Source organism: Solea solea, chromosome 1 (assembly GCF_958295425.1).
Source record: "Solea solea chromosome 1, fSolSol10.1, whole genome shotgun sequence".
NCBI classification, from domain to species: domain Eukaryota; kingdom Metazoa; phylum Chordata; class Actinopteri; order Pleuronectiformes; family Soleidae; genus Solea; species Solea solea.
In genome coordinates, this window is record NC_081134.1 from 19,349,917 (window position 1) to 19,364,385 (window position 14,469).

A 14,469-nucleotide genomic window follows, 5' to 3' on the forward strand; every position below is an offset into this window, starting at 1 on the left:
TAACAAACAGCATGGCTGTGCGGTCTGAAGCCCACAGCATCTCAGCATTCATGTTTTTGTAGTTCAATGTAGCTCAAGTTCTACTAGCAAATAAATCTGTTGAAATGTCATGTATTAATTGCTTTATTTAGCATGGACAAAAGAAAATGTTCATTTACATTTGATCGTGATACAGTTTATTTCTTATTAAGTCTTATTAAAATATTTTTCTATCCATCAACAGGAAGCAAATCAGAACCGAAGATTGTTCTCATCATTCAGGCAAGTAGAAAATAATGTATGCATGATGTAATATTGTTTTGTTATTTTCCATTATTCATCCATCGTAACGTAATATTAAAATTGTGGCTGCATATTTTAGATCATTGTTGTAATACCACAAATTGCCAGTGGACTTTGTCGACAATTAGAGTTTAGGTCTAGGGAGGTGGAGAAATTCATCAGGGAGAAAGCATAGGCCTCTTGTGATATGAGATGGTCATGCAAAAGATGCAATTGTAGGTCATCAAAACGTTTAGAGCTCATTAAACATTATAGGTTGAAGCTCTATGAAACATCACATCTGCTTGTCAAACTAGGTAAAGTAACCCAAGTCCTTCCTACATGTTTTTCTACTACTACTAGTTGACTGTTAGAGCTTTACTATGCAGAAGCGGATGCCATTTTAAGATTTTTAACAAGATACATTTTGTTAATTGTGTATGTATAATTGTTATGTTCATGTTCTTAATCTGTTCACAGAAACAGAGCATTGAGATGAGGCGTGAAACCATTATCCGCAGCCTTATACTGTACCTTGGTGAGAAGGAAGAGGAACTTTTTGAAGACTGCTTGGTATAGCATTATTTAATAATTAAATAATAATGTTGAATGACACGGGTTAATTTACTGTTAGATTAAATGGAGGACAGCAGACAAAGGTCACTTTGAATGATTCATGCAGGTCTATTATTTGTTTCTCAATAACATTCTTCTTTTTTGTTGTACATCATATGCAGGAGGACAGCCGGAGTGATGTCAGTAACCACATCCTCAAAATACTCGTCGTCCATGGTGCTGATGAGGATCCAGTCGATGTCTCCATCCTTGTTGAAGGCCATGAGATTTTGCCAGGGTGCAACAGTACTGCGAAAGCTTGCTCACTGCTCATGGGACTGATTTATGCCCTTAACTTGGCATACCCTCCCACTTTGCGCTACACTTTTGAAGTTTCCAAAAACTCTTGCTGGAGCTGGATGGCTTTAAACTGTCCCCAAAAGTAAACACCCTGAAGTTGAAGTTGCTTTCCTAAATGCATGTCATGACTTTGTCATCCTAGAGGAGAAATGTGGCATCATGCATGGACCCTTGTTGAGGACGTAGCATCATGCATATGGACCCTTGTGAAGAAATGCCAAAAATTAGAGTTCCAGTTCATCTTCGTTTACCAGTGGGAAGTTGCCTGTCATATATGTTTTACTTTGTTTGTCAAATAAGGTATCTGTTAATTACAGTAAAGATTTTATCCTCATCTAGAATGTTTAGACACTTTGAGCTGTTCATTGTTAATTGAACCTGTTGTTATTTCTTGAATGTTTTAATTGCATTCTTAAAAGTGCAGAAAGGTGATAATTCGACGTTTATTACTGAAGTTGTGGTTGATGGTGCTGGTCTACCATTATAGAGCATTATATTGACAGTGTTCCTAATATTTTGTGTACATTGGATATCTGTTTGTTATTTTTATGTCAGTCATGCCAATGTAAAATTTATGGCTACCCCATAAAAGATTGGGCAATTCAATCCACATTAGTTGTGGATTTACTTTGATGGTTCTTGTTTGTTGAACTGTTTAAAATGAAAATTAAATGGTTTAATTGCATTGTAATTTAGTTGTGTGATATGTGATAAATATATATTAAATGCATAGATTATTAGTTACATTTAAGAAAGAAAGAAAGAAAACCTGGCAATGATTACCTAATTTTAGTGAGTAATGTAACGTAATGGAACCAAGTAAAATCTACTTAATTACTTCATAAAAGCAAATACTACAGATATATAAAATTTACTTAGAATTTTGAGGAAAATGATGTTCCTGCCTATGAAAAACAAGTAGACTTTACTTAATTTGTTTAAATAAATATATCTTAAAACTTGGATGTAATTAAGTAAATGTTACTTAATATCTTTACAACTGTTATGTTTTATGGTGAGTAAAATTTACTTGATACTGGCAAGTTAGTTTTACTTGATATTGCAGCATTAAATTTTACTTGAATCATTTGCGTGCAAATACTTACAATATATTTTTTAAGTAAATCTTATGAGTTGTTTTTTTCAGTGTACGTACATATGTATGAGATCTTTGCTGTGACAGATGTGGTGACCCCGTCTCTTGCTCTGCTCTGGTTGGCCTGCCCTGCCTTGTTGTTTTTCTCCGCCCTTTTTCACGGAGCAGCCAAGCAAACCGGAGGTCATCAGGGACGAGGTTCACCTGAGCTGCGGGGGGTCGGAAGAAGCTTTAAAAGTCACCCACCACACTTCAGAATCATCCCATCTTCACTGAGTCAACCTTCTTTTTTCTTCTTCTGTGTAATACATCTATTTCATTTACTTCCTGTATTTCCTGTCGCAACTGTGAGCTTGGTCATGATAAAAAGGGGCTTTGACCCTTCAATTAGAGAGGACTGAGTGATGGGAGTACAGAGAGAAGAGATGCCTGGGCTGCAGTTATTCCTGTGGGTATAGTGGTTGACCCATGGATTGGGTGGAACGGGGTCATTACAATTAATATTCCTAATTAAAAGCACGTGGGTTGCAGGCGCATGTGATAATTCATATTTGATGAGAAAAAGATTAATCAGCACCTACAGAACCCAATGGCAGAAGTGTAGTGAGATATCAGCACGGGTGAGGTTTTCTAAATTTAAGAAAATAATTGGTGCAGGTGGGTGGCAGATGGATAATTAACATGCACATGCAGTTTCATGGTGATCTGTGGACGGCTAATGGAGCGCTTTTGCTCATGTGGTGCTCTCTTGGACTCAGTTTTAGTGAAGTTTTAAGGCCAATTACTTTGGTTGTAGCCTCTCTTCGCTTGGTATATGTCTATGTCAACCGGCGTTATACGTTTATACGACAGGTTGTATATGTTTGAGCTCATTTATGCGGCTTCCTTGCTGTGGCTGCAAAGCAGATGATTTCATTGGGTATTGTGATTAAAGATCCTCTGGCTCTTAGCAGCCCTTAAAAAAAGATTGTAGTGTGGAAGTTTGTTCTTTTCTAAGCTGCATTTAACTGGACAGTTGTGAGTTGTGTAACTGGGTTTTCGTAAAGTAGATTCCACTTATTATTGGTTTTTTTTTCTTCTCTTCTTCTTTTTCTTCACAGCGCTCTCTGAAACATGGCCTCTTCAGAAGAGACGATTTCTGCAAAGTCTCCCACTGAGGAGATCTTGGAACAGTGTATTATTAAAGAGCAACTTGTTATCATTAAAGAGCTACTTGCAAAAGAACTGCTGCGCACCGTGACCTTGAAATTTCTGACACAAAACTCAACACTGAGAAAAGTGTAAAAACACTCTTTCCTCAAGACATTTGTACTCTCTACTAGATATTTGTTTCTGCACATCTTGCATGTCTGAACATTGAATGCTGCACTTTTCTGCCATCTGCACAGGTATTTCTGCTGCTTGTATCACAAACATTTGATCTGGATTGGAATCCGTAGTAGGACTGGTTGTTAAAATCCCTGGAGTATCAGCACATCAGTTGGCATGGTTGGGTGGTGATGACCCAACAAGTCCTCCAACTGAAACGTAACTATGGGTCGGTTTTTCCAACCCCTGAATATGACCTAAAGGTATGTTTTTACTACACTGGTGCAGTATTTTTCAACTCGAATACACACAGGTGTTACTAAGGTTAGGGTTAGGGCAAAAAAGACCGGGTCAAAAAATATTAAAAAGGTGGTATAGGGAGTCGAACCCTTGTCAACCACACTCTGGCCCAGTGCTCTCGCCACTGAGCGGACTGCCAGTGGCGACCTCAGCAAAGCTACTAGATACCACTTCCGAGGTGTTTCGGCCTTTTATCACAATACACCCTCATCCAAGGCTGGCCCACCGCACGCCGATCCGACCTGAGTGTGTGTCACACTGGAGGCCCCATGCGGTCATTTGGCAGCCCACATTGTCTCTTTCCTTTAACGACACTGGCGAGTTCCTTGATGGTCCTCCGTTGGGCATTTCCGCTGATTCCCACTTCCTTCAGTAGCCTTGTGGTGGAGCTACATTCCAGCCTCGGTCCTCGGCTTCAGCTGCCAGGTTGGTATACCGCAGCTTTTTCCTTTCGAATGCTTCATCGATGGCTTCCTCCCAAGGGACTGGCAGCTCAGCGATGAAGATGCGTCAGCAGGATTTGGACCAGAGAGCCAGGTCTGGGCGCAAGTTGGTTGTTGCAATTTCATTTGGGAAGGCAAGCCTCTGGCTTAGGTCTTCTTCCATTTTCCAATCCTGGATCATATATTCCTTGTTCTGCTTTGTTTTTTTTTCTCAGTACACATGGCTGCGGTTCCATAATGTCCATTTATACAAGTAAAAATTCTGCACGTGCATGCTCGGTCCCACATTCCATTCCACTCACACATATTCCTTGCCAGGAGTTAATTTGTATGTCCTTACATACAAATGAGGTTACCCTATGAATGATACATTTGGTATCATGTGCCTATTACCAACAGACCTCCTTGCATAATCTCAAATCGGTGTCTCTGTTTTCCAACTTCTGTATGCAGCAACGTCCTCATAAAGTAAGCTGTGTTATTCTGTTCTTTATATGCAACTGTTGTCGTGGTTCCTGGTTGTTTCCCCGTGTTTGCAGACACATTTAGTTCAATCAATATGAGATTCTAAAATATGTATCATTACCAAAACTGAATCATCATCAGAAACAGTTTCAAAGTAATGGGTCCTGATGGGCTCAGATCAGGTATCACACATTATTTAAGTATGACTTGTGTTGATACTTATGATAAAACTAGGTAAAAGGCCAGATAAATGCTTTGTTTTTCTGTTTAAAAATACTCACCCCCTGCATGATGACTGCACGTCTTCATTTCGACAGCCGAAACCAATCGCTATTAAATTGAGGCTGCTTTTATGTTGCATCACAGATGGATAAAGGTAGAAGAGAACCCCTGAGTAATACTCCAGTAACCGCACTCATCGTGTTGTGACTTTTTTATGTCCAATTCTAAAAAAGGCCAGCCAGCAAAGTCACAGTAGGTACGACTTCTAATGTATTCTCCTGGGGCTGGTTTTGATTTTGCATTCAGAAATTCTTTTCTGCAATTAATTTCAAGGTGAGAGCTCAGTGTGAGACGCAGTTTCACTCCCTTTAATGTGGTTTGACTCTGACAAAATCAAGAAGAGAAAAGTCAGATTGCACTCGCTAATTGTTCCGTTTCTACAGTCATTAGCCGAAGAATGTGTTTGACGAAACAAGTAAAAATGCGTCTACCCACAGCTGGGATTATAAATAATGCCAACATACTGCAAGCATAGTCAATAAGGTTTCATTTTTACAGCTTTACCTATATCTGTATCATATCCCCAACTTTTCTCCTACAGATCAGTGCGAAAGGAGAAAAAGAAAACTGTCTGTCCCCCCATTAATTGCAGCTCCAGTGTTTGTTTACTGATGCTTATACCCAGTGGTTTTTGGCTTTGGCTTTTGGAGAAACTTGTGTTTGTGCTCACATATATTGATTAAACTGTCTAGGATCCATATGGGGAGAGAAAAGTTGGAATGTATAATCCCACAGATCTAAGTCCGATGAGAAAAGAGGAAGATGAATCAAATTTACAAACAAGGCCTCAGTATATTGCAGCTCCCCGAGTGTTCAGTGCAACACAAGTATATCCACAGTTGCTTTAGGTAATTATCAGACCCATTTTTTATTTTCCCACAGTTTTTTGTTTAATTTCAAATCAATAAAAGTCCCCACAGTTGCACATTCATCTGCTTTGCTTTGCAAGAGCAAATTTAAATTTGTTATTATCATTTACTTAATTGCCTTTATAAAACTTAACTCATGTCAGTTTGCCACTTGTGGGTTTCCTGTCAGGTTTAAACCAAACAAAACACTAATCATGGGTTTGAATAAGTTTCTGAATTTTTGACAAATGTGTATTTTGATTGGCAACAGTCAATCTGTTCACTGGCTGCATTCAGACTTTGCAAAGCAAGTCTTTATTATTTATATATTCACACAGACGTAGCAACAGAGTGGCCACTTCAGAAATGCCTCACAAAAGGCTAAGGGGGAAATGTCTAAAGCCTTGTTTCCCTTGTTTTGAGTGGAACGGTACGATTACAGAACACATTTTTCCGCATTTCCATTAGGAATAACTGGCCCCTACACATAACATTTTTGGCACCCTTCCCTTGGGTTACCAGACTAAAATGGTATGGTACAGTCCAGGTGGACTGTCAGCTGATTTGGTGACAGAAAAACATAACTCCCTTGCGATCTGTGTTTCTTTTACACCTGCCTACCTAAGTAAAGGTACTGTTCTCAGTCGAAACGCAAACCTGACCCAGGGCTTGACTGTTCCAAACCGTACTGCACTGTACCAAACCAAACCGTCCCATGATGGAAACGTGGAATAACATTACTCGCCCTAAAAGGCCCCTGACAAAAATGTCTCAACCAGAGGAGAAAGTGGAGGTAGCTTCATAACGTGAAAGCTGAATGGAAATTGAAGACGGATGTAGATGTGGCTCATTTTCTCGTTCCGGAACCTCATTTTGCAACGGGGAAAAAATTGGTTCAGAACCTGAAGTGGAGTAACATACAACCACTTTGGTTCCTCTTAAACTGGTGTGAACGTGGGCTGTTTTGCCAGAAAGCGCAAAGGTTCTGAGGCTCCATAATGGCATATGTTTTTACAGTCTGTTATAGTTGCCTTGTCTGCCTTGTCCCTCATCACTTCTCTCTCAAAGCCCTAAGAATCTAAGAATCTAATTTAAGAAGCCGGTACACAGAAGAAAAAGAATGAAAGATTTTGAAGTTATTAGACGATAGAAAGACACGTAATGGCGCTCGACATTCTGTGAAGTCTGTGAAGTAATGCTGGGCATACTGGGACTAGGACAGTTTGACTCAGTTCCCACTGGGTTTAAATGCAGCTCATTGTTTCCACGTTTTGAAAACCTCCTGACAACCAATGCTCTCCATTTCCACTATATTTAGAATTGGGGAAATTCTAATGGCTACAGTTTTATGTATTTTATACACGGTCCATTTAATGCAGGAAATGTAGCTTCCAAAATTAGAAAGGAAAGGAGGATAAAGATGAGGATATTAGGAATATCAATATTGTCATGTGCATCATAAAATGTAAAATCCATAAAAGAATAGACGTGCACTAGCGCTTTGATCTATTAGCAAGACTGATGGAGCTGGATAAGTAAGGGTAATGGCTAGTTTAATGTGCTGCTTTGGTTTTCTGGCCAGCTGTCATATTCAGAGAAGTGACAAGTGTCTTTCACTGAGCCCCCATTAAAATTCACTCTCTGGTTCAATATATACTCAGGCTGCAGTCTGCTGTGAGACACGCGGCTTCCAGGAAATCAGCCTCCAACTGTGTCTTGCAATAACTCTCCCTGGCTGTATTAACTGTCCTCCACCCACGACTGGCGTCTTTACAGTTGAATGTAAGAGTGATCATACAGGGAAAAAAATGCTTTAAAAAAAAACATACCATGAACAAGGATGAACTGGTGTTTGTTTGCAGTGAGTGATTGTGTAAACAAAATGGGGAATTTTAAGTTGTTTCACGTTTCAACCGTGTCAAAGGTTGTAGTAAGTATGTGGTAAATTATACCATCTCTCTGAAACTCACTGTATTGTGAGTCCTTTGCTCGCATTGCAGTTGAGAAACGTTCAACTTTCCATGACAGTGCCGTTAGCAACTCGTGCTGTGTAGTTAGCTGTGACAGACTCTGCTCAGCTGACCTCTGATAGTTAACGTGTCCATGGATGTGAATCCTGCATGAGAGTTGACCAGCATAGATAAGTATGAAAGTATGCTAACCAAGCTGTTACCACACATTTGTGTTGATGCATTTACCTCTGAGCCATCACTAGCTATTTAGATCATAATTTTCCAACTGTAAAACAAATGTTCTGCTGGTACAAAGAAGGAACTAACAAACCACATTTTTCGAATCTTTTTTTGATATCTGATGCGCTGATTTTTTTTACCAGGAATGGCACGATACCACTTTTTTTGTGTCCGATACCTATATGTACCGATACTAACCGATACCAATAAAACTGTGGTGTAAAGCAGTAAATACAGACCATTTATATCACAAACTTGAGTATTTACCGATATCGATATAAGCCAGATACAGTCATTTTAGACCTTTTAAACTAATGAAGCTCAGATCTAACTCTGTTAGCAACACATTTGTGCCATTTCAAGCAAAAAATAACCACGACATGACTCGATGCGTTGTGTAGGACTTTTGGTTTGTAATGGGTTTAAAAAAGAATTCTGGCCGATATCTCATCCAGTGATTTTGACCAGTATTGGACCAATATTAAGTATCATATTGGCTCATCCCTTATTTGCATCTGACAGAGATGAAAGGGGCGAAAATTATGATTGAACATTTCCTAAGTATCCATTAATCTGTCTTTAATTCCAGGATTACTGAACCAAATCCAGAAATGATCTCCACAGTCTCAAAAGACGCTTATATAACTGGCTATATCCAAATATGGTCATACCTGAACACCAAAATACTTCTGTGAAAATATTACATTTGAGTATTTTCCATACATTCCAGCAGAAAGTGAAGAGAAAAAGTTTTCCACCACAGACGTGAAACACGTGGAGCAGCCGCCACATGTTGACTATACAGTACCTACATAAAGAAGGAGGCACATAGCATATGAGAGGGTTATGTATTATTCATTACCGCTGGGAGAATGACAGACTCTTTTATCTGCTGTGAGTGCCACGATGCTCTTGTACTAGTTTTTGCCCGCAAGACCCTGGCAACTGCTGTTCCAGAAGCAGTGTCTGGAAGTAGAAGGACAGAAAAACGTCACTCAGAACAGGAATGATATAATGATCATCAAAAAAATACGCAGCACATGCTCATTTCACATGTGACAGATGACCCAAGGGAAAATGTCCTTCTCTGAAATCCCCCACTAATACTGACACAAGCTGTATTGTCTTTATTGTTCGACTCCCTTTTGGACTTTTACATGTTTTGAGTTTTCATTGCAGTATAGGAAGTAGTTGCTTGGTAGCAATCACTTCTACAAAAGGGACCGAGATTTACATTATGTTAGGTCATATTGCCCACTGTACCTGATCCATCATGTGACCAATATAAAACATAATATTATCTCCCTTTCATGATATCTTTTAGTAAACCTAAAGGCATTACTGAACCCATCAGAGACTGAAAACTGTAATATTACACTTTCAATAACACAACTGGACTTTCCTTCAGTGTTTGGTCTAATCGGACACATTATTATTGTGTTTTTCATCTTACTGTCTCAAGACCTCATGATATCCTCTTGAGAAATACAATTTCTCCTCACAGTGTCAGTGAATTTTGAGGGAGTATGACTATTATTTTCAACAAACTGATGGAAAACATTCCAGAACATGCAGACATTATGACACTTAACTGATTGCACAGTGGGAATGTGATAGAAAAACCATTTACTTGGCCCCTGTAAGCCTTACTTTCAGTGTGTTATTCTCTTTGCAAATGGACAACGGAGATGGACTGTATGACTCACTAAACAGGAGCTGCTATTGCTATGAAAGCTGTCTGTTGCCTCTTTGAAGAGCTCTGTTACCTTTGTGAGGTTCAACTGAAGCACAGGCGATTGCTTTACAACGGCTTCCTCTAAAATGTCATGAAATAAAAAAGTGTGCTATAGGACTCGAGTGGTTTGTTCAAAATCACCTGTTTATCACAGATCGTCTGATGCAATTTTCTTCTTGAGACAGCACAGAATAGTTTTATGTCGAGACGTGATTGGATAAATTGGGCTAAATCACTACCAGGGAAGCTCAGCATCTCTGCGAGTCAATAGGGCAGTGGGCGTGCGCCGACACTGGGCTGATGCATGATGATTGGAGGGACTGTCTGAAAGATGGAACCAGTAACTTGGCCTAAAATTAGCCCCGCCCCCCCCCCCCAACTGCCACTGAACTAAAGTAAGGCTGTAATGTCAGTTCTGGTGTGTGGGGCCTTTTCTAAACTTAACTAAACCAAATTAACCTAAAGAATTCTATCTTATCTGGAATGCTTATCCCAAAGCTCACGTGTACCCACTTGTGTTTAACTACCACAAAGATCGTCTTGTAATGATCATTTATGGAATCAAAATGCACTTCAAATGAATGTGTGCACGCAGAGGCGGGAATTCATTTTGACACAGCATATCACCGTCAGTTTAAACCGAGTATAAAATATTCAGTGCGTTCATTTATTATGCTGTATCATCAAGGGGTTTCGTTCACCCTGCGTGTCTTTGGACTGTCTGGTTGAACGGCACAAATATAACAGTTTGTTGTTACGATTTGTTTTGTGTTTTGGAGACTTTGAACATTTAGGTATCTTTTGGACCTTTAAGGTACTTTTTGGACTTTTGGAGCTTTCTGTATGTACATATATTTGTATGTTTGTATTTGTATTAACTGTGTTGTCATACTTTATTGCTTTTCCCCAGTGTAGCATGTGTAAAGTACCTTCCTGTCTTACCTTGTAGTGTTCTTCCTTGTAAGTCCTCCCGTGGCTGTGCTTCTTCACCTCCTCGTCTCTTGAGGAGTTTCACTGGTGTCTGCATCTTAGATTTCACCCTCTTGCCTGTGGTGTGTATAGTCTTCCTGCTCCTGGTTGTCAGTCTGTTTGTTCCCTGTTGTTTTTGCCTCCAGTGTTGCAATTTTTTTACTCCAGCTCCTCTTGGGTGTTGATTTTGGGTTCTTTCTTTCTTCTTTCTTTTTTTTAACCACCCTGATAAAGCAGTAGTTGTACAATTGCATACGCCTGAATTAGGCTTTAATTAAATTGATTTGTTGTCACACTTTCCCTATGTTTGTGTCCTTTAGTTGACACAGATCATGGTTGATGTAAACCTGGTTTTATGATATGTTGGGGACTGTTACGGCCCAGAGCCTGTAACTTGTATTCTGGTGCTCTGCTTCTTCACCTGCAGGTCTCAGGCTGAGCTGATTGAGTAACTGGTAGCACCTGGCCAGGCCTCCCAGCCTATTCAACCCCGCCTCCCCAGACATCAGTGTGCAGTTCCTTTATCTGTGGAATTGTTGATGTGATACAAGCACACAAAGTTGTAGTTGCAGCTGTTTTCGGTGCGACTGAATCAGTAGAATCAGTTATTGAAAAAGATCTGTTAACAGAACAGAATCGTTCAGTACTTCCTGCATGACAGGAGCACAGACTCCGTCTCATACTGAAATACGTCGCCGGCTTTCAGCAGTACTGTTGCGAAATACACCAGATTCCTCTGTTAAATAGTGAGATTTTAGACATATCCTTTGCTAAATCTTGGAGATTATTTTACATTACATTTTCAGGATTTTTAAGTCTTTTAACTGATCCACAGATCGGCCTTGTTCTCTTTGATTCTTGTGTTGGATGTCGCGCTCATGACTCTTCCAGTGACGACACTCTGACCAGTCAGACACATTTAAGTTTCGGCTCAGTTTGCTCAGAACCTCACAAGAGCAGGTACCAAAAAAAGCACCAGGGCACTATCGCTAATGGAAAAGCAAAGAAAACCGATTAGAATCAAGTCCAGTACAAAGAACTGTATGATAGAAAAGTGCCAAAAATGCAACTATCCATCCATTCACTTGGATACATTCATATATGAATATCATATATATTCGTATATGCAAAAGACTGGATTTTTTTTTAGTGGCCTAAATAGTATGGAGGCAATCTAACCTCTCACTGTTGGTAGAAATATAAAGGATCCATCAATTAGAGTCTGGATCTTACAGAGAAAACAATGTCAACACACGATCCAGTCCACAGAATACCCCTTAAATCAGGGGTGGGCAATTATTTTCCACAAGGGGCCACATGAGAAACAAAAAATATCGTTGAGGGCCGAGCCAAATTTGAATTCATTTTAATTTAATTGTATCACTTTCATCTAAAAAAAAGCAGTAAATTGTATTGTTTTGGTGTAAATTGGGCAGCATACAAACACACAATAAACACAATTACTAACCAACTCTATTGAAAATATCAAATGACTACACTATATAATGAATACTATTATACTATACTACTGTGGTGTGGTGTGGTGTAGTGCAGTGAATATACACACACACACACACACGCAGAGCGCACATGCACGCTTACACACTAATGCTGCAATCACACCGTACGAGTTTACATACGAGTGACGGTGCTTCGCTGGTTAGATAATGAACAGGGAGGGAGATAATGATAACTCCTGAACTTAAACCGAGACACTTGTAGAAGAAAAGTACTACGGACCTCGTTCTTAACGTTGTCTTCTATATAGGCTGCCTCCGACTCCTTTGCGCGCTCGTCATCAGATAAGTTCTTATATTTCTCTTCGTGTTTGGTCACGTAGTAGCGATTCAGATTGTAATCCTTAAACACGGCGACTTGTGTACCACAAACGACTTGTGTACACGGCATTACCTTTGACGCCTGTAAAGACATATTTAGCAGTCCATGTCTTGTTGAAAATGCACCATTCGGAATTAACTTTTCTTTTTTTAACGTGAGTCGACATTTTTAGGGGGCCAGGGGTAACTGGGTAGCGTCACCTGTCGCTGTGCAGACAGACGCAGATACGTGCGTCCATACGTCAGGCTTTTCAAAATAAAAGCAACACAGTTGTAGTGCATGCTCAGCATAAATACTCCATCTGTGTTTATGACTGACATACCGCGGGCCGGACAGGGACGCTTAAAGGGCCGTATGTGGCCCGCGGGCCGTAAAATGCCCAGGTCTGCCTTAAATGATGTTGACAGGGTTTTTATTCGAGGTGTATATTTACTTTATACATTGTCCTAAAGGGTAGGAAAAAACAAACAGGTGCAATTCCTATTTCATGAGATACAACTGTATAAGTCAGAGTTATGAAAGGTCCACAGTACAAATGCATTTATCAGCACCATAAACCCTTTTCATTTCGATAAATTTCCCTTTTATTATAGTTGACTGTCCCCGTTGACAGAACTGAGCTGTCTCTGAGAACAATATCGTCCCTGTGAGAATCCTTCTCTTTCTTTCTTTTTTTTTTTTTTGCATTTTCAGATTCATAACCTGCGTCATGTGTGGCCCCCTGTTCAGCAATGCGTGTAATATACTGTACTGTTTATGGCCGCGTACCAGAATAGAAAATGAAAGAATCATCACTTGGATTACTGCCGGCCCCGGAGCAGAAAACAGACACTGCTCCGTGCTCGCTCACTCAAAGAACATGATGTTGTCATTTTTACAACTCCTCTCTCCGTCTCCCTCCACAATAAACAAGAGAAAAATGAGTATCATTCCCACAGAAGCCGAGCCTCAATTTCCTCCCGACGATTGCGGTGTGAAAGAACAAGTGTATGAAAATTTCCTGAAGGAGCGGGCTGCTAAACTGACTGTGAAATGGAAAAAAAAATTGTCTGTGTGTCCAGCACATTCTGTGTGGAAGCCAGGAGTGGGCAGCTCATCTAAAAGCTACCAACCCCCGGAGTCGAGGGTCCTCAACTCTGCAGCAATCTAGTGCTCGATCCACCTGTGGCTCCTACAGAGTCTTCATTCTTATTCTCCCTTAAGTGCTTAATGGCCTTCTGTATCTAAAAAAAAAAGGAAAAAAAGGTGTTATCTAACTATCTCGACCTTTATATCATCTTTACAGCCTGCGGTGAGTCGTCAAGACATGCCTAGATCGTGCTCGAATGCTGCAGCACAACATTTTCACAGAACTCTGAAAGACAAGAAGAAAGAAAAAAAAAGGAAGCATCGACCACCAGGCAGGGGGATAATTGCCCATAGGGGCAGCTGCTTTGCACAGCATGGGGTCATGTGAACCCAGTGGCAGGAAACAGCAAAGGATAACAGTGAGGAAATTACTTGTGGGCTTGAAAAAAAAGAAGGGGAGAAGTGAGACAGGGAGAGTGAGAGGAGGGAGGGGGGGGGGGGGGATCAATAAAGTAATCTTTAGTCATAGGCAGCGCACAGGCCCAGTGCTCAGGATTACTCAGTATGGGGCCATTACATGAAGAAGCCAGAAAAGCAATTATGAGTCTTGGGAGGAATTGACAATAAGATCCCCATGGGGAGAAACCATGGCGGCTAAAAGGATAGGAAAGGTGAGCGTTGGTGTGTAAGTGTGTGAGCATGATGGAGCAAGCCGGTGAAGAAATATCATTAACTTGCCCTCCCACCC

General features: G+C 40.3%; 1 long non-coding RNA gene across 1 annotated transcript; it reads left to right on the plus strand.

Moving 5' to 3' along the window:
• Nucleotides 1–744: 744 nt before the first annotated feature.
• Nucleotides 745–1,688, plus strand: LOC131466668 (uncharacterized). The gene is made up of 2 exons (XR_009241445.1): nucleotides 745–834; nucleotides 999–1,688. It is a non-coding gene; the product is annotated as an uncharacterized LOC131466668 (long non-coding RNA).
• Nucleotides 1,689–14,469: the final 12,781 nt, after the last annotated feature.